Source organism: Aotus nancymaae, unplaced genomic scaffold (assembly GCF_030222135.1).
Source record: "Aotus nancymaae isolate 86718 unplaced genomic scaffold, 86718_ANA_hifiasm-v0.15.2.pri h1tg000028l, whole genome shotgun sequence".
NCBI lineage: Eukaryota > Metazoa > Chordata > Mammalia > Primates > Aotidae > Aotus > Aotus nancymaae.
This window is the reverse complement of record NW_026988441.1, coordinates 828,792-845,600: the sequence shown is the minus strand read 5'-3', so window position 1 is coordinate 845,600 and position 16,809 is coordinate 828,792. Positions and strand designations below refer to the sequence as shown.

The 16,809-nt window shown below is 48.2% G+C and overlaps 1 protein-coding gene across 1 annotated transcript in view; it reads right to left on the bottom strand.

Moving 5' to 3' along the window:
* The window catches only part of LOC135276699 (zinc finger protein 888-like), a 94,522-nt gene that overhangs the window by 29,955 nt on the left and 47,758 nt on the right, over positions 1-16,809 (bottom strand). The gene's annotated exons all lie outside the window — the stretch shown is intronic.

The following is a 16,809-nucleotide window of genomic DNA, read 5'->3' as shown; positions in this document are numbered from 1 at the left end:
TGAAATAATCCGCACAACAATCTCTGATGACATGAGATCACTTCTGTAACGAGCCCTCACACAGACCCAAACCTCAGGGAAAGGAATATTCAATTGTTTTAATTTACTGCAGAATTTTTTCTAAAGTCTCATAACGATACAGAAGTACACATGGACGTGACTTGCAATGACACCTGACGCACAGCTAACCTTAGTGTCTCCCCAGTGAAGTCGGAAGGAGGGTGGAGGGAAAGGAGGTGCTTTCTGGCCAAGGGGCTAAGCTGCAGCTTTGCTTGGAGCTTCACCAGAAAACTAATATGTACATCATGCGGTGTTTAAATATAAAAATATGTATTTTAGAATAATTTGTGGGGCTGGGCACAGTGGCTTGCACCTGTAATCCCAACACCCTGGTAGGCTGAGGCGGGTGGATCACCTGAGGTCAGAAGTTTGAGACTCGCCTGGCCAACATGGTGAAATCCCATCTCTACTAAAACTATTAAAAATTGGCCGGCCGTGGTGGCACATGCCTGTAACCCCAGCTACAGGCAAGGCTGAGGCAGAAGATCGCTTGACCCTTGAAGGCAGAGCTTGCAGTGAGCTGAGATCATCCCACTATCATGCCACTACACTCCAGTCTGGGCGACAGAGGGAGACTCCACCTCAAATAATAAATTATGATGATGATGATGATAGGTGGAATGAGAATATGGCTCCATCCTTTAGGATAAAAAAGAAGTACTGCTCCCACATTTGAGAAAAATCATAACCATTTATACCAAAAACCCCTGTTTCACAAGCCTCCCCACAGTAACACCACAGTCTCCATGAGCTTAATGCACTGAGAATGGTTTAATGAATCTCCTGCTATTATTTAGGTTGGTTTCATATGCTTAAAAGAATGATGGAATAAAACACCTGGTATCATTCATGTCTGTGTATGAACTTGCCATTTCAATTAGTAAGATGTTTGGAGTCAGAAACACACTCACTCACTTAATTACCTAAACATGTAGTATCAAATCAGGCAGAAAAGACTTCCCCTTACTGGTCTCCTTTCAGGAAATTTACCACGTACTCTGTGCACATTAATATGTAACTTCCATGGGCAGCTGCTCCACTCCTGCTCTACAGAGAGCTGACGGCGCATCCAGACGTGGCCCCTGAACACTCCCTGCTGCCCAGCAGCCCTGACACCACGGGGCCCACACCCCGTCTCCATCCACGTCTGGGGTGAGCCCTTCCCAGGACCATGCCCAGTGCAGCCTCTTCCCAAGCGCATGTCACTGGGTCACCAGAGATGGAATCTAAGCGAGATGAGAGGGACTGAGGGAAGGCATGGGTGAGCTCCAGCAAACCTGTCAGGCAGGAAGCTTCAGACTCAGAGAAGATTCCCAACTGCAAGCAGGAAGGAGACAGAACAATCCACCGAGAAGATCATCTCACCTGAGGAAGAGCCATCCCTGACTCCTTTGCTTTCCTCTTCCTCTTCCGGGGTTCTTCCTCACGTATCAAGAGTCTTTAGAAGTCAATCCTGAATGTGAAAGATATGTTTTATTGCTCGGAATCAACACACCCCCTCCCTGGAACACAACGACACATACAAAGGGGACCTCACCCTGAGGAAATACGGTTCCCTCTGCTGCCCACTGCACCAGGGAAGATAAGCTCCTGCAGGAAAACTAAGTGATCTTTTGACTCCTTTATTCAGAACCCTCATCCCTCCTGGAGAAGCCCACACACACACCGCATCAGTGGGGAGCTGGGCTGGAATGAGCTCCCCTTCAGGGCACAGACCCAGCCCTCACCAGAGCCCAGCCAGAGGCTGGGTGCGGTGGCTCATGCCTGTACTCCCAGAACGCTGGGAGGCTGAGGTGGTGGATCGCTTCAGCTCAGGAGTTTGAGACCAGCCTGGTCAATGTGGTGAAACCCCATCTCTACCAACAACACAAAAACTTAGCCAGGCATGCTGGTGCACGTCTGTGTCTGTGGTCCCAGCTACTTAGAAGTCCGAGGCCGGTGGATCACTTGATCTGTCAGGAGTTTGAGACCAGCCTGGTCAACATGGTGAAACTCTGTCTCTACTAAAAATACAAAAATTGTGCCAGGCGCAGTGGCTCATGCCTGTAATACTAACACTCTGGAAGGACGAGGCGGGCAGATTACTCGAGGTCAGGAATTACTCCATCTCTAACAAAAATACACAAAGTAGCCGGGTTTGGTGGGTGTCTGTAATACCAGCTACTAGGGAGTCTGAGGCAGGAGAATCACTTTAACCTGGGAGGTAGAGGTTGCAGTCAGTCGAGATCGTGCCAGTGCACTCCAGCCTGGGTGACAGAGTGAGATTCAAAAATAAAATAAATAGGAAAATACAAAAATGAGCCCGGTGGCACACACATGTAATCTCAGCTACTTCGGAAGCTGAGACACAAGAACTGCTTGAACCCAGGAGACAGAGGTTGCAGTGAGCCAAGATCACGAGACTGCTCTCACAGCCTGGATGATAGAGTGAGGCTCTCTCAAAAAAAAAAATAGACATATATATGGTGCTTCTGATGTGATTGATGCAGAGATAATAAAAGCTGAGTAATGTGACAGAGCCTGACAGGCAGAGGGAACTTCAGACGGGGGTGGGGGGATGGGAGACATCTCTGAGCCTAGACCTGAAAAAGGAGAAAGGGACAGGGCCGTCATCATTTAGGGACATAGCATAAGATCAGGGACAACGACTTGAGACAGGAAAGGTTTTGGTGTTTGGGAACAGAAAAGCAAACGTGACTGGGGCAGAGGGAGTCATGAGATGAGCACAGGCTACCAGGAGGAGGCTGGACACTGGCCGGGGCCCTGGACACAGGGCTGTGGAGCCACACTGAGGAGTCGGGCTTTCGTCCTGGGGAACACGGGAAGCCGGTGGAGGGCTCCCTACCAGGGACCGGCGTGACCTGCTTTGGACTTAGCTGTGACATCCGAATACAGAGAAAGGCGTTTGAACATAGTCTCTGTGTCTGACTCTACACCTCTGTGTTTTTCATTCTTCTGCTTCTTTTCTTCATTTTTTAGACACTGCTTCTCATTAAAAATTCTAATTACAACTGGCCACTCCCCTGTCCCAGGAGAAAAGCCACACCCAGCACACCCTCTATTCTGACAATCATGTCCGGGGCCAGGGTCACTCAGGTTGAGCTTTTCTGGTCTAGCCTCTCATCTCCAAGTTGTAGGGAGAGTCACTGAGGCTCAGAGAGGGAGACATTCACACCAAGTTACCCTGAGAAGGTCTGAGATGAGTGAGAAGGTGTCCCTGAATAGTTACATTACCAGCCCGGAATGGCTAACGGGAAGGGTTGGCCTTTATCACCCTATCCTTGAAAATTAGAGAACCATCTTTCATATACCTGGACTAAAGAAACTTCTTTTGCAAGGTTCTGAGGCCACTGATTCCCAAAATTTAATTCTTCCTTATGAGAAAATTACAGTAACATTTATAAAATGCAGAAGTGTGAACACACAGCTGTTGTCCTCGAAAATGGTAAGGGAAAAAAAAAAAAAAGGTCAGCTATAGAACTAAGACATAAGGAAAATTTTTCAATCAAGAATACATAAGTGGCCAGGCAAGGTGGCTCATGCCTGTAATCCCAGTACTTTGGGAGTTCGAGGTGGGTGGATCACCTGAGATCAGAGGTTCAAGTCTAGGCTGGCCAACATGGTGACACCCCATCTCTACTAAAAATACAAAGAACTAGCCAGGCATTGTAATGACTGCCTGTAATTCCAGCTACTTGGGAGGCTGGGGCAGGAGAATCGCTTGAACCCAGGAGGTGGAGGTTATAGTGAGCCGAGATTGCGCCATTGCACTCCAGCCTGGGTAACGAGCGAAACTCCGTCTTAAAAAAAAAAAAAATATATATATATAGAAAAGAATACATGGGGGCTTTTGGAACAGAGTTCCATACCAATCCAGCCCATCTTTCGACATTTGTCCAGAATGAACCAGAAGGCATTGAAGGAAACATGCACTTAATAGCTCACAGCTCAGGCCAGGTGCGGTGGCTCCCTTGGGAGGCTGAGGCTGGTGGATCACGAGGTCAGGAGTTCAAGACCAGCCTGACCAACATGGTGAAACCCCATCTCTACTAAAAATACAAAAATTAGCCTGTTGTGATGGTGCACGTCTGTAATCCCAGCTACTCAGGAGGCTGAGGCAGGAAAATCATTAGAACCCGGGAGGTGGAGGTTACAGTGAGCCGAGATCATGCCATTGCAGCCTGGGAGACAGAGTGAGATTCCATCTCAAAAAAAAAAAAAAAAAAAAAAAAGCTCACAGCTCAAGATTTTAACATATGACATAAGGAAAGTAAATTGACAAATAGACTAACTGGTTAAACTACATTTTGATATTAAGGTAAAAGGTCACCCACATCTTTACCGAGGACGTACTTTAACAATCAAACTTTTTTCAGTGGCAAGTCACTTCTTTAAAAAAAAAATCAAACTTTTATGTCGTAGGTACCAAAGGTTTCCAATAAATAATGAAGACTAGAAAGCATTCAGACCTCGATCTACACCGGATGCAACTATTTCAAACAGAAATGATTTTGAAATTGTTAAAAAAAAATCCAACAAATTCTGGGATCAACAGGAAAATAACTGGAACATACACATGTACAGAAAAGAATGATGTCAGCTGATTACAGGATACCACAAAGGCATCTTTCAGAAGTGATTATGTATTAAAAAAGAAAGGTTTAAAACTAAGACTCATCTCTAACTCAAACTGCAAAAAAAACTAAAGAAAGAAAGAAATGAAGAGAAACCAGAAAGAAGAAAAAGGAAATCTATTACACAATGAGAACAAAAGCACTTTTGATGTCCCTTTTGTTTTTTATGTCATTTTTGTTGTTGTTGTTTTGAGATAGTGTTCCGCACTCTGCCACCCAGGATGCAGTGCAGTGGCAGGATTGTGGCTCACTGCAACATCTACCTCCCAGGTTACAGTGATTCTTGTGCTGCAGACTCCCAAGTAGCTAGGACTACAGGTGCGTGCCACCACGCCAAGCTAACTTTTGTATTTTTAGTAGAGACAGAGTTTCACCATGTTTGGCCAGACTGGTCATGAACTCCTGACCTTACGTGATCCACTCACCTCGGTCTCCCAAAGTGATAAGATTACAGGTGTTAGCCACCATGCCCAGCTTGATGTCCCTTCAAAAAGTGCTATGTAGGCTAGGTGCAGTGGCTCATCCCTGTAATCCCAGTACTTTGGGAGGCCAAGGCAGAAGGATCCTTAGAGCCCAAGATTTCCAGACCAGCCTGGGAAACATAGTGAAACCTGGTTTCTACAAAAAAAAAAAAAAATACAAAAACTAGCTGAAATTGGTGGCTTATGCCTGTGGTCCCAGCTACTCGGCAGGCTAAGGAGGCTGAGGCTGCAGTTAGAGATCGCGCCACTGCACTCCAGCCTGAACATTTGAGCCAGACCCTGTCTCAAAATATTAATTAATTAAATTAGAAGTATTATGTAATAACACAAAGTGATTTTTTTTTCCCCCACTTTACTGTCCAACTTCCTACCCCAGCCTGGGAAAAGGGAAGACAGTGACTCACAACTGAGTCACTTACAGGCCGGGCACGGTGGCTCAACCCTGTAAGCCCAGCACTTTGGGAGGCCGGGGCAGGTGGATCACGATATCAGGAGTTCAAGACCAGCCTGACCAACATAGTGAAACCCCGTCTCTACCAGAAATACAAAAATGAGCCAGGCCTGGCAGTGGGCGCCTGGAGTCCCAGCACTTAGCTGACTGAAGCAGAAAAATGGCTTCCACCCGGGAGGTGGAGGTTGCAGTGAGCCGGGATTGGGCCACTGCACTCCAGCCCTCCAGCCTAGGTGACACAGTAAGACTCAGTCTTAAAAAAAAACAAAACTAGCCGGGCACGGTGGCTCATGCCTGTAATCCTAGCACTTTGGGAGGCTGAGGTGGGTGGATCATATGAGGTCAGGAGTTCAAGAGCCTGGCCATCATGGTGAAACCCCATCTTTTAAAAACAAAAACAAAAACTGAATAAGACACTGCCCTCTGGCTGAACAGGGATTCCAAGTGGAAGCTAACCTCTGATGGCAAGATTTATACAAAGTATAAGTCTTATAGATAGAAATGTTAAAATTCTCCATCTGTAGAATTTCAACGAGTTTTAAGTCAGTAGATTATATACACAGAAGCCAACATGTCACAACTAATCATACCCAATGAACTCACCCACTCAACTAAACTGCCTTTGTTTTTTTTTTTTTTTGAGACAGGGTCCCACTCTCTTGACCATGCTGCAGTACAGTGGCATAATCTCGGTTCACTGCAGCCTGGACCTCCTGTGCTCAAGTGATTCTCCTGCCCTGGCCTCCAGAGTAGCTGAGATTACAAATGCACACCATCACACCCAGTTAATTTGTTTTCTTTTTTTGGCAGAGATTGGGGTCTCACTATGTTGCCCAGGTTGGCCTCAAACTCCTAGACTCAAGAAATCCCCCTTTCAGGTATAACCTTAAGACTGAAATTATTGCAAAAAAAAAAAAAAGAAAGAAAGAAAGAAATCCCCTTATCTAGGCCAGGTGCGGTGGTTCATGCCTGCAATCCCAGCATTTTGGGAGGCCGAGGCAGGCAGATAAGGACGTCAGGAGGTCAAGAGCAGCCTGGCCAACACGGAAAAAGCCCCGTCTCTACTAAAAATACAAAAATTAGCCAGGCGTGGTACACATGCCTGTAAAACCAGCTACTCGGGAGGCTGAGGCAAGATAATCGCTTGAACCCAGGAGGCCGAGGTTGTAGAGAGCCAAGATTGCGCCGTGTACTCCAACCTGGGTAACAAGAGCAAGATTCCGACTCAGAAAAAAAAAAAATATCCCCTTGCCTCAGTCTCCTAAAGTGCTGGGATAACAGGCGGCAGCCACTGCGCCCAGTCCCTTTGTTACTGTTGCCCTCCCTAATTCTGTACATATCTCTTATTCCCCCTTCTCTCTCTCGCTCTTGTTTCTTTTTCCCTGGGATTCTGCTCCTCACTTTGTACCCCTCTCCTCTCCTGCTGTTTATTCCCTTCTCCCCTCTAGTCCTTCTCGTCCATCACTTCTGCTCCATTCTCCCAATTTATTTAGCCTCTTTGTCGTTCAATCTCAGTATGTTTCCGCCTCTTCTCCCATCTCTGCGCCTCCACTGCTCTCCCCATTATGCCCCCGTCCCCACTTTCAGGCACCCCACACCCCCAGGTGTCCTCCGTGCTGTGGTTCCCTCTGCTCTGTCTGCCCCGGCTCCAAGTCCCTCCTCCTCTCCCTCACTCTCGTGAGCCTCCCTCTTTGCTGCCCCATCCCTACCTTGCTTCCTTCATCTCTGTACCTCTCGCTTTTCTCTACATTCTTCCAGTTGCTTTTCTTCTCTCTCTCTTTTTTTTTTTTCTCTTTTGCTGTCTCTTGGCAAATCCCTCACCCATATTCTACTTTGCCATCTGTTCCCAGTGTCTCTCCTTCTTTTCTCTGTCTCAGGTTTTCTCCTGCCTTCTCTGTCTCCTGATCCCTTTGGCCCACACAATCACAGGAGGGTTTGGAGTAGGACGCCTGCATCCCCTATAAGCGCATTTTCCAGGGTCTGGAGCTGGGCGGGCAAGAACACCCCGTGTCACAGGATAGACCTTGGGCACCTCCCCAACGCGGGCTCAGAGGAAGCGGTGACTGCGGAGGGGAGACCTGAGGAGCAGCAGGGCCCGGCACAAGGAGGGAGTGTGGGGGCGACGGGGCCTTAAGACAAGGGTGGGGTCTGCAGGATCCCGGGACCAGGCAGGGGAGCGACCTCCCCGGGCGGGACTGGGGCCGCGGCGCTGTGCTCCAGAAGCCGACTAGGGCGAGGGTGGGAGGCGCCCAGGGCGGGAATCCACCTCTAGGGTGAGGACTTTAAAAAGCGCGGGGCGGGAGGAGTCAGAAAAAGGTTTTTCTTGTTTTGTTTTGAAAGATGGGGTTTCTCCATGACGGCCAGGCTGCTCTTGAACTCCTGACCTCAGGTGATCCACCCGCCTCGGCCTCCCAAAGTGCTAGGATTACAGGTGTGAGCCACCGCGCCCGGCCCTCAGAAAAAGATTTTGAGCAGGAAAACTTCGCGATAGGCAGTGTACACATTGCCCTATGGTGGAAAGACCGGGGACGGGACCAGCCTCAGGGAGACTTTCAACCTTAAAGGAAGCGACCCCCGGACTCTCACGAGAATGTCTCAATTTGCTCTGGGTGAAGGAAGATGGGGGAGATTTCCAAGTCTGTGGGGACCCCACGTCCGAGGTACAGAACCCCGGGGACCTCGGAAAGGCAGACTTTACAAGACACAGCGAAACTCACAAGCTGCGGCGTGACCTCCCCTCCACGACATCCGCTTCCGGTTTGTGCGAATCTGCGCACGCAGAAAGGAAGCCAAGCCTGGGCGGGACCCACGCGGAGACGGGCGGGGTCCCGGCGAGGTGGGGGCGGGGTCCCGGCGAGGTGGGGGCGGGGTCCTGGCGAGGTGGGGGCGGGGCCCGAGGCGGAGAGACCTTGCCCTTTAGAAATCGCAGAGGACCGGACGGGGTTGAACCTGTGCGTCTCTCACGCTCCCTCCCAGCGCCTTTATTTTTCAGGGTTTGGTGAGAAGACCGGCCAGGAAGGCTTGAAATGCAAGGCCCTAGGTGGGCGGAACGTACGATTTCAGGCTGGCGGCCCACAGAACAGAATAGAAATTCTCTCCCTTTCTATTTTCCGTTCACTCGGGAGGGAGTGTTCACCCTGTGCTCAGCTTCAGAGACTGTCTTAGGGTCAAGGCCTGGGATGCGGGGCGGAGTGCTCAGGCCCGGGAGGAGGTCACCACCTGCTGCTTAAACACTGCAGGGTGGGAGCCTCAGGTTCCAGCTACTCGGGAAGCAGCCGGGGGAGGATCACTGAGCCTCTGGGTCCGGCCAGTCTGGGCTCCCTTCCTCATCTTTTTTTTTTTAAACTTTTTAAAATAAAATTTTTAATGTTATTATTCTTTTCCATGTCGATATCCAGTTAGTTGTCTCAGCACATTTGTGGAAGAGATCTATTACTTTATCTTATTTACTTTTTACTTTTTTTCTTTCCCTGAGACGGAGTCTTGCTCTGTCCCCAAGGCTAGAGTAAGGTGGCAGGATCTCGGCTTACTGCAACCGCGGCCTTCCGGATTGAAGCGATTCTCCTGCGTCAGCCTCCGAATAGCTGGGATTTAGAAGAGATGTCTACAAAATATGAACACCAATAGGGTTCCAATTAGGTAGACATGGTAAATAATCCTGAAATGTGTAAATATGACACAAAAAACAATACTTATTTTAAACTTCCCAAACACGATCTTCAAAGTTTAGAAACACACAAAAAAGTAAGATTCTTTAATAAATAAAGGGCAATAGCAAGTACTTCAAATCATGTCTCTACGGAAGCCCATTTCCAGTATCATGAGAAAACACTGACAGGGCACCGGCGTGTGTGAGGCTAAAGCACAGAATATTTTTCCACTGTGACCATAAAGTGTGTAACAGTTTGCAAAAACATATCACTGTCACATCAGTGAAGAGAAAAATAAATATTCTTCCTATTGACAGCATGTTTACTGTATACAAATAAATGCTAATGGACCACACAATATACTACATTGGTAAATAATCCACAACGAGCTCACGTAAGCTCAACCAAATCAATGGACATTCTGTATTGTCACACAATCATAGCACTGAGAAGATTACAAAATTTAACTGTGTGGTGGCGCACACCTGTAATCCCAGCTACTCAGGAGGCTGAGGCAGGAGAATTGCTTCAACCCAAGAGTCAGAGGTTTCAATGAGCTGAGATTTCACCACTGCACTCCAGCCTGGGCGACAAAGTGAGATTCCGTCACAAAAAAACAAAAAAAGTTAATAAATGTTTTTTTCCGAATAAAATTACCTATATCCATGCAGAAAAGGCACATTGCGATTTTTTTTAAAAATTGTATTTTTATTTTTTTGTCACTCTGTTAACATCAGCCTAGAGTGCAATGGCACAATCTCCCATGCAGGCAATTCTCCTGCCTCAGCCTCCTGAGTAGCTGTGATTACAGGCATGCACCACCATGCCCGGCTAATTTTTTGCATTTTTTTTTTTAATTTTATTTTTTTTTCTCACCTCGCCCCTCCCAATTTTTTGCATTTTTAGTAGAGATAGGGTTTCACCTTGTTGGCCAGACTTGTGTCAAATTTCGGACCTCAAGTGATTCACCTACCTTGGCCTCCCAAAATCCAAAAATTACACGTGTGACCCACAGCACCCAGTGGCACTTTGTGACATTACTGTGTAGAGTGTGTCAGTTATACTGCATACCAGATACCAAAAAGCCATACGTAAAATCATGTAAATTAATTAGCAAAATATTGTAACCCATGATAAAACCAGCAAGCAAGGCCGGGCATGGTGGCTCACGCCTGTAATCCCAGCACTTTGGGAGGCCGAGGCGGGTGGATCACGAGGTCAAGAGATCAAGACCATCCTGGTCAACAAGGTGAAACACCGTCTCTACTAAAAATACAAAAATTAGCTGGGCATGGTGGTGCGCGCCTGTAGTCCCAGCTACCCGGGAGGCTGAGGCGGGAGAATTGCCTGAACCCAGGAGGCTGAGGTTGCGATGAGCCGAGATCACGCCATTGCACTCCAGTCTACGTAACAAGAGTGAAATTCCGTCTCAAAAAAAAAAAAACCAGCAAGCAAATAATAAGACCATTTATACAGCCTGCAGAATTCTAAACAATTTCCTCTTAAGAAAAAAGCCATAACTTCTACTTGCCACCAGCACACAATATAAGAACTGAAATACGTGAAGATCACTACCTTCTGATGTCTGAGGTCAAGAAAATACACAGCATTATAAGGAATAAGAATCGACTGACAGCCAAGCACAGTGGCTCAGGCCTGTAATCCCAACGCTTTGGGAGGCAGAGGCGGGCAGATAACAAGGTCGGGAGTTTGAGTCCAGCCTGGCCAACACAGTGAAACCCCATCTCTACTAAAAATACAAAAAATTAGCCAGGCATGGTGGCAGGCACCTGTAATCCCAGCTACTTGGGAGGCTGAGGCAGGAGAATCATTTGAACCAGGGAGGCAGAGGTTGCAGTGAGCCAAGATCATGCCATTGCACTCCAGCCTGGGTGACAGAGTGAGATTCCATCTCAAAAAAAAAAAAAGCCGGGCGTGGTGGCTCACGCCTGTAATCCCAGCACTTTGGGAGGCCGAGGCAGGTGGATCACAAGGTCAAGAGATGGAGACCATCCTGATCAACATGGTGAAACCCTGTTTCTACTAAAAATACAAAAAATTAGCTGGGCATGGTGGCGCGTGCCTGTAATCCCAGCTACTCAGGAGGCTGAGGCAGGAGAATTGCCTGAACCCAGGAGGCGGAGATTGCGGTGAGCCGAGATCGTGCCGTTGCACTCCAGCCTGGGTAACGAGAGCGAAACTCCGTCTCAAAAAAAAAAAAAAAAAAAAAAAAAAAAGTTAATAAAAAAACTAGAGATAGATATGCATGACTATCAGAGCTCCATGTACAAAGCCAATGTTTACATAATCCAATAAACTGCTCCACAGCAATACTAGATCATTTCAACATACGACTTTCAATAATGAAAAAAACAACAAGAGAGCTGACCAGTAAAAAAGCAGAGGGAGGCCGGGGGCGTGGCTCTCGCTGTAATCCCAGAACTTTGGAAGGCTGAGGCACGCAGACACCCTAAGGTTGAGAGTTTGAAACCAGCCTGGCCAACATGGTGAAACCCTGTCTCTACTAAAAATACAAAAATTAGCCGGACACGGTGACAGGCACCTGTAATACAAGCTACTCAGGAGGCTGAGGCAGGAGAATCACTGGAACCCAGGAGGCACAGGTTATGGTGAGCCAAGATTATTCCATTATATTCCAGTCTGAGCAACAAGAGCAAATCTCCATTTAAAAAAAAAAAATAGTGCTATGTAGGCCAGGTGCAGTGGCTCATCCCTGTAATCCCAACTGCAATCCCAGTACTTTGGGAGGCCAAGACAGGAGGATCCTTTGAGCTCAGGATTTTGAGACCAGCCTGGGAAACAGAGTGATATCCCATTTCCACACACACACAAGAATACAAAACCTAGTCAGGCTTGGTGGCTCATGCCTGCGGTTTCACCTACTCGGGAGGCTGAGTTAGGAGGATCACTTGAGCCTACCAGGTTGAGGCTGCAGTTACAGATCACCCCACTGCACTCCAGCCTGAGCCGCAGAACCACACCCTGCCTTAAAATATTAATTAAATTATAAGCATTATGTAATCACAGAAAGTATTTTTTGTTTCATTTTGCTTTTTTGAGATAAAGTTTCACTCTTGTTTCCTGGCCTGGAGTGCAATGGTGCAATCTCCACTCACTGAAATCTCTGCTTCTTGGGTTCAAGTGATTTTCCTGCCTCAGTCTCCCAAGAAGCTGGGATTGCAGGCATGCACCACGCCCAGGTAATTTTGTATTTTTAGTAGAGACAGGTTTTCTCCATGTTTGTCAGGCTGGTCTCGAACTCCAGACCTCAGGTGATTCACCCACCTTAGCGTCCTAAAGTGCTAGGATTACAGGCGTGAGTCACTGTGCCCAGCCCATAAAGTGATTTTTTTCCCACTTCACTGCCCTACTTTCTACCCCACCCTGGGAAAAGGGACAAAAGTGACTCACAACTGAATAAATCACGGCCCTTTGGAAGAATAGGGATTCCAAGTGGAAGCTAACCTCTGATGCCAAGCTTTACAGAATGCACATGTCTTATAGATAGGAATATTTAAATTCTCAATCTCATCTGTAAAATTTTTTTAAGTTCTAAGTTATTAGATAATATAACTTATGAGGTCAACATGTCCCAACTAATCATATCCAATGAATTCATCCACTTATCTGAACCCAAAATCTCCGAACCCTTTTTTTCTTCTGAGACAGGGTCTGGCTCTGTTGACCAGGCTGGAGTACAGTGGCATGATCACAGCTGACTGCAGGCTGGATCTCCTGGGCTCAAGTGACTCTCCTGCCTCAGCCTGCAGAGTGGCTGGGAGTACAGGTGTGCACCATCATGTGCAGTTAGTGTGTGTGTGTGTGTGTGAGAGAGTGTCAGAGATGGCCTGGAGCGGTGGCTCACGCCTATAATCCCAGCACTTTGGGAGGCCGAGGTGGGTGGCTCACGAGGTCAAGAGATCGAGACCATCTTGGTCAACATGGTGAAACACCGTCTCTACTAAAAATACAAAAATTAGCTGGGCATGGTGGTACGCGCCTGTAGTCCCAGCTACTCAGGAGACTGAGGCAAGAGAATTGCTTGAACCCAGCAGGCAGAGGTTGAGGCGAGCTGAGATCCCGCCATTGCACTCCAGTCTGGGTAACAGCAGCAAAACTCCGTCTCAAAAAACAAACAAAAAAAAAAAAAAAAAAAAAGAGAGTGTCAGAGATAGGGTCTCACTATGCTGCCCAGGCTGGTCTGGAACTCCTGCACTCCATCAATCCCCTTGCCTCAGATTACAGGCGGGAGCCACTGCGCCCACCTCTCTTTCTTCACTACTCTGCGTCCCTCCCCAGTTCGCAACATCTCTCTCATTCTCCCCTTCTCTCTCTAGCTCTTGTGGTTGTTGTTGTTGTTGTTTGTTTGTTTTTTCCTGCAACCTCCGCCTCCCAGGTTCAAGCAATTTTCCTGCCTCAGCCCCTGTAGTAGCTGGGATTACAGACATGAGCCACCACGCCCAGCTAATGTTGTATTTTTAGTAGAGACAAGATTTCTCCATGTTGGTCAGGCTGGGCTCGAACTCTGAACCTCAGGTGATCTACCCGCCTTGGCTTCCCAAAGTGCTGGGATGACAGGTGTGAGCCACCACGCCCAGCCTCTAGCTCTTTTCCTTTTCCCTGGGATTCTGCTCCTCACTCTGTACACCTCTCCTCTCCTGCTGTTTATCCCCTTCTCCCCTCTATTCCTTCTCTTCCACCTTTTCTGCTCCATCCTCCCATCTTATTTAACCTCTTGTTGCTCCTTCTCCCCAGTCGTCCTCAATCTCTATATATTTCTGCCTCTTCTCCGCTCTCTGCCCCTCCTCTGCTCTACCTGTTAAATTCTCTCTTCCCTGCTATACCCCCGTCCCCACTCTCTGGCACCCCACGTCCCCAGGTGTCCTCCCTGCTGTGGTTCCCTCTGTTCTCCTTGCCACCAGCACCCTCTGCTCTGTCTGCCCCGGCTCCAAATCCCTCCTCGTCTCCCTCACTCTCATGAGCCTCCCTCTTTGCTGCCCCATCCCTACCTTGCTGTCCTTCATCTCTCTCTACATCTCGCTTTTCTCTACATGTCTGCAGTTGCTTTTTCCTTCCTGCTTTTTTTTTTTTTTTCAACTTTTGCTGTCTCTTGGCAAATCCCTCACCCATCCTCTACTTTGCCATCTGTTATGGGTGTTTCTCATTCCTCTTTTCTCAGACTCAGGTTTCCCATTGCTCTCTGTCTCCTGATGTCTTTGGCCCACACAATCACAGGAGGGTTTGGAGTAAGACGCCTGCATACCGGAGAAGCACATTTTTACAGGGGCCGGAGCTGGGCGGGCAAGAACATCCCGTGTCCAGGCCCCGGGCACCTCCCCAGTGCGGACGCAGGAAAAGCGGTGACTGCGGAGGGGAGATCTGAGAAGCGGCAGGGCCCTCACGAGGAGGGAAGGGAGGGCGATGGCGCCTTAGTCTTACAAGAGTGGGGGTCTGCGGTATCCCAGGACCAGGCAGAGGACGCGGCCTCCCCGGGACTGGGACCGCGGCGCTGCACTCCAGGGACCCATGAGGGTTTAGGGCGCCCAGGGCGGGAATCCACCTCTCGGGTGAGGACTTCAAAAAGCGAGGGGCGGGAGGAGTCAGAAAAAGGTTTTGAGCAGGAAAACTATGCGACAGAACGTGTATATATTGCTCCATAGCAGAAAAACCGGGTGGGGACCAGCCTCGGGCGACTTTCAGCCCAAAAGGAAGAGACCCCCGGACTCTCAGGGAGTCTCAATTTGCTCTGCGTGAAGGAAGATGCGAGACAATTTCCAGGTCTATGGGTCCCCACGACCCAGATACAGATCAGCTTGGGACCTGGGAAGCGCAGAGTTAATACCAAAGAGTAAAACTCACGGGCCGCGGTGGGAGCTTCACTCTACGCCATCCGTTTCCGGGTTTGCGCGAATCTGCGCAGGACCGAAGCCACGCCTGAGCGGCCCGTGGGCAGGTGGGCGGGGCCTGGGCCACGTAGGGGCGGGGCGAGAGGCGGAGAGACCTTGCCCCTCAGAACCAGCAGAGGGCGGGGCCGGGCCGGACGTGTGCATCTCTCGGCCTTGCTCCCACCGCCTCTGCTTTCTGAGTTAGAGTTCCATCCGGGGCAGTGTTATTGGGGATGAAAGTACAACATTGAGCTTCAATCATGACGCAAACTCCACCTTTCTCTGCTAATATCATGTCTAATGCTATTGTTTTCCCAGGTGGATCCTAACTTCTCAGCTACTCCATTCCTTTAATTGCACCTCTTGTATAATTAACAAATTGTTGCTGGTTGTAATAAATATAATTCATCCAGTCTACATTTTTAGTAACACTTTCTATCCCAAATAAGGACTCAAAACGTTCAGCTAATTGACTCCGAGCTTTAAATTTATGTGTTACTCCCCATGGCACCCCAATGGCATCTATATAAACACTAGGATCAAAAGACACAAGGAACACTCCTTGTACAGCCATGCTTAGCTGTTATTTTCTTTGGTGGATGAAATGCCAGGGTGAAACGGATAGCCAATTGAATTAGAGTGCAAGTACCATTTCGGTCATTTGGCAGTGTCTGATCAAAGTCCAACACAATAGCACCAGACATCCGATCCAGGATGGATAAGGGCAGACTGAGGGGTAAACTCTTGGAAAGACTTGATCTCACTGCATCCTGTGGAGTTTCCAAGGAATGCCAAGTTCTCTTCCTGTCATGACAGACACGAGGCAAAACTGGTCTTGGAAGCTGGAAGCTGGACGGCCCTCGGGGGCTGCCCCACAGGGTGCTGAACTTCCGAAAATAGCAGAGAGAGTTTGGCACTATTCATTACTCCGGGTTGTGGAGTCTTGAAAAAGAGCTACCGTACAGTTTATGTCTGGTTGACTAGAGGACCATCCAAGTGGAAAGGGGACAATTTGGGCCTCTGGTCTACCAAGCGCACAAGCCAACAATCACTTTTGTTTAAAGTGCAAATGGAATGTTTAATCCATTCCGGCCAGGCGTTTGCATCTTGGTACCGTCTCAATAGTTAAACTTTCCTTTAAATCTTTTACCTCTACTATGTCTACTTTGGTCTTGGCACTAGGTATGTGGGGGCACAGTATGAGGAGGATGGGATAGAGGTGGTGAAGGAGCAACAAAACGTATTTCAACGCCGCCCCTAGGGTCCTTTCCTGAGGTGTTGGCCCCTCTACCATAAATACAACCTAATGAAAGACAGGTATTTTGAAATGTTACAATAGTGTTAGTAAGCTGTACAGGACTACATTGGTTGTATCAACAATTGGGAAAAGCGACCCCTTTGGTGAAATGAATAAATGGTCTTAAGGACTGGCAAAGGCTTGTGGGAACAGTCCCACCAAGAGCTTTAGTGCTCCATAGGACACTGGACCAAGTAGAACAGAGGGAATCTGTTCGGGAAGGACAAGAATCCCATTCCCACCAGCTAACACAACTGCTTCTCTCGGGATTATGATCTGTGCAAGAATCCAATATATCCTTCCAATGTCAGGAGGTCCAGGAAGGGCAG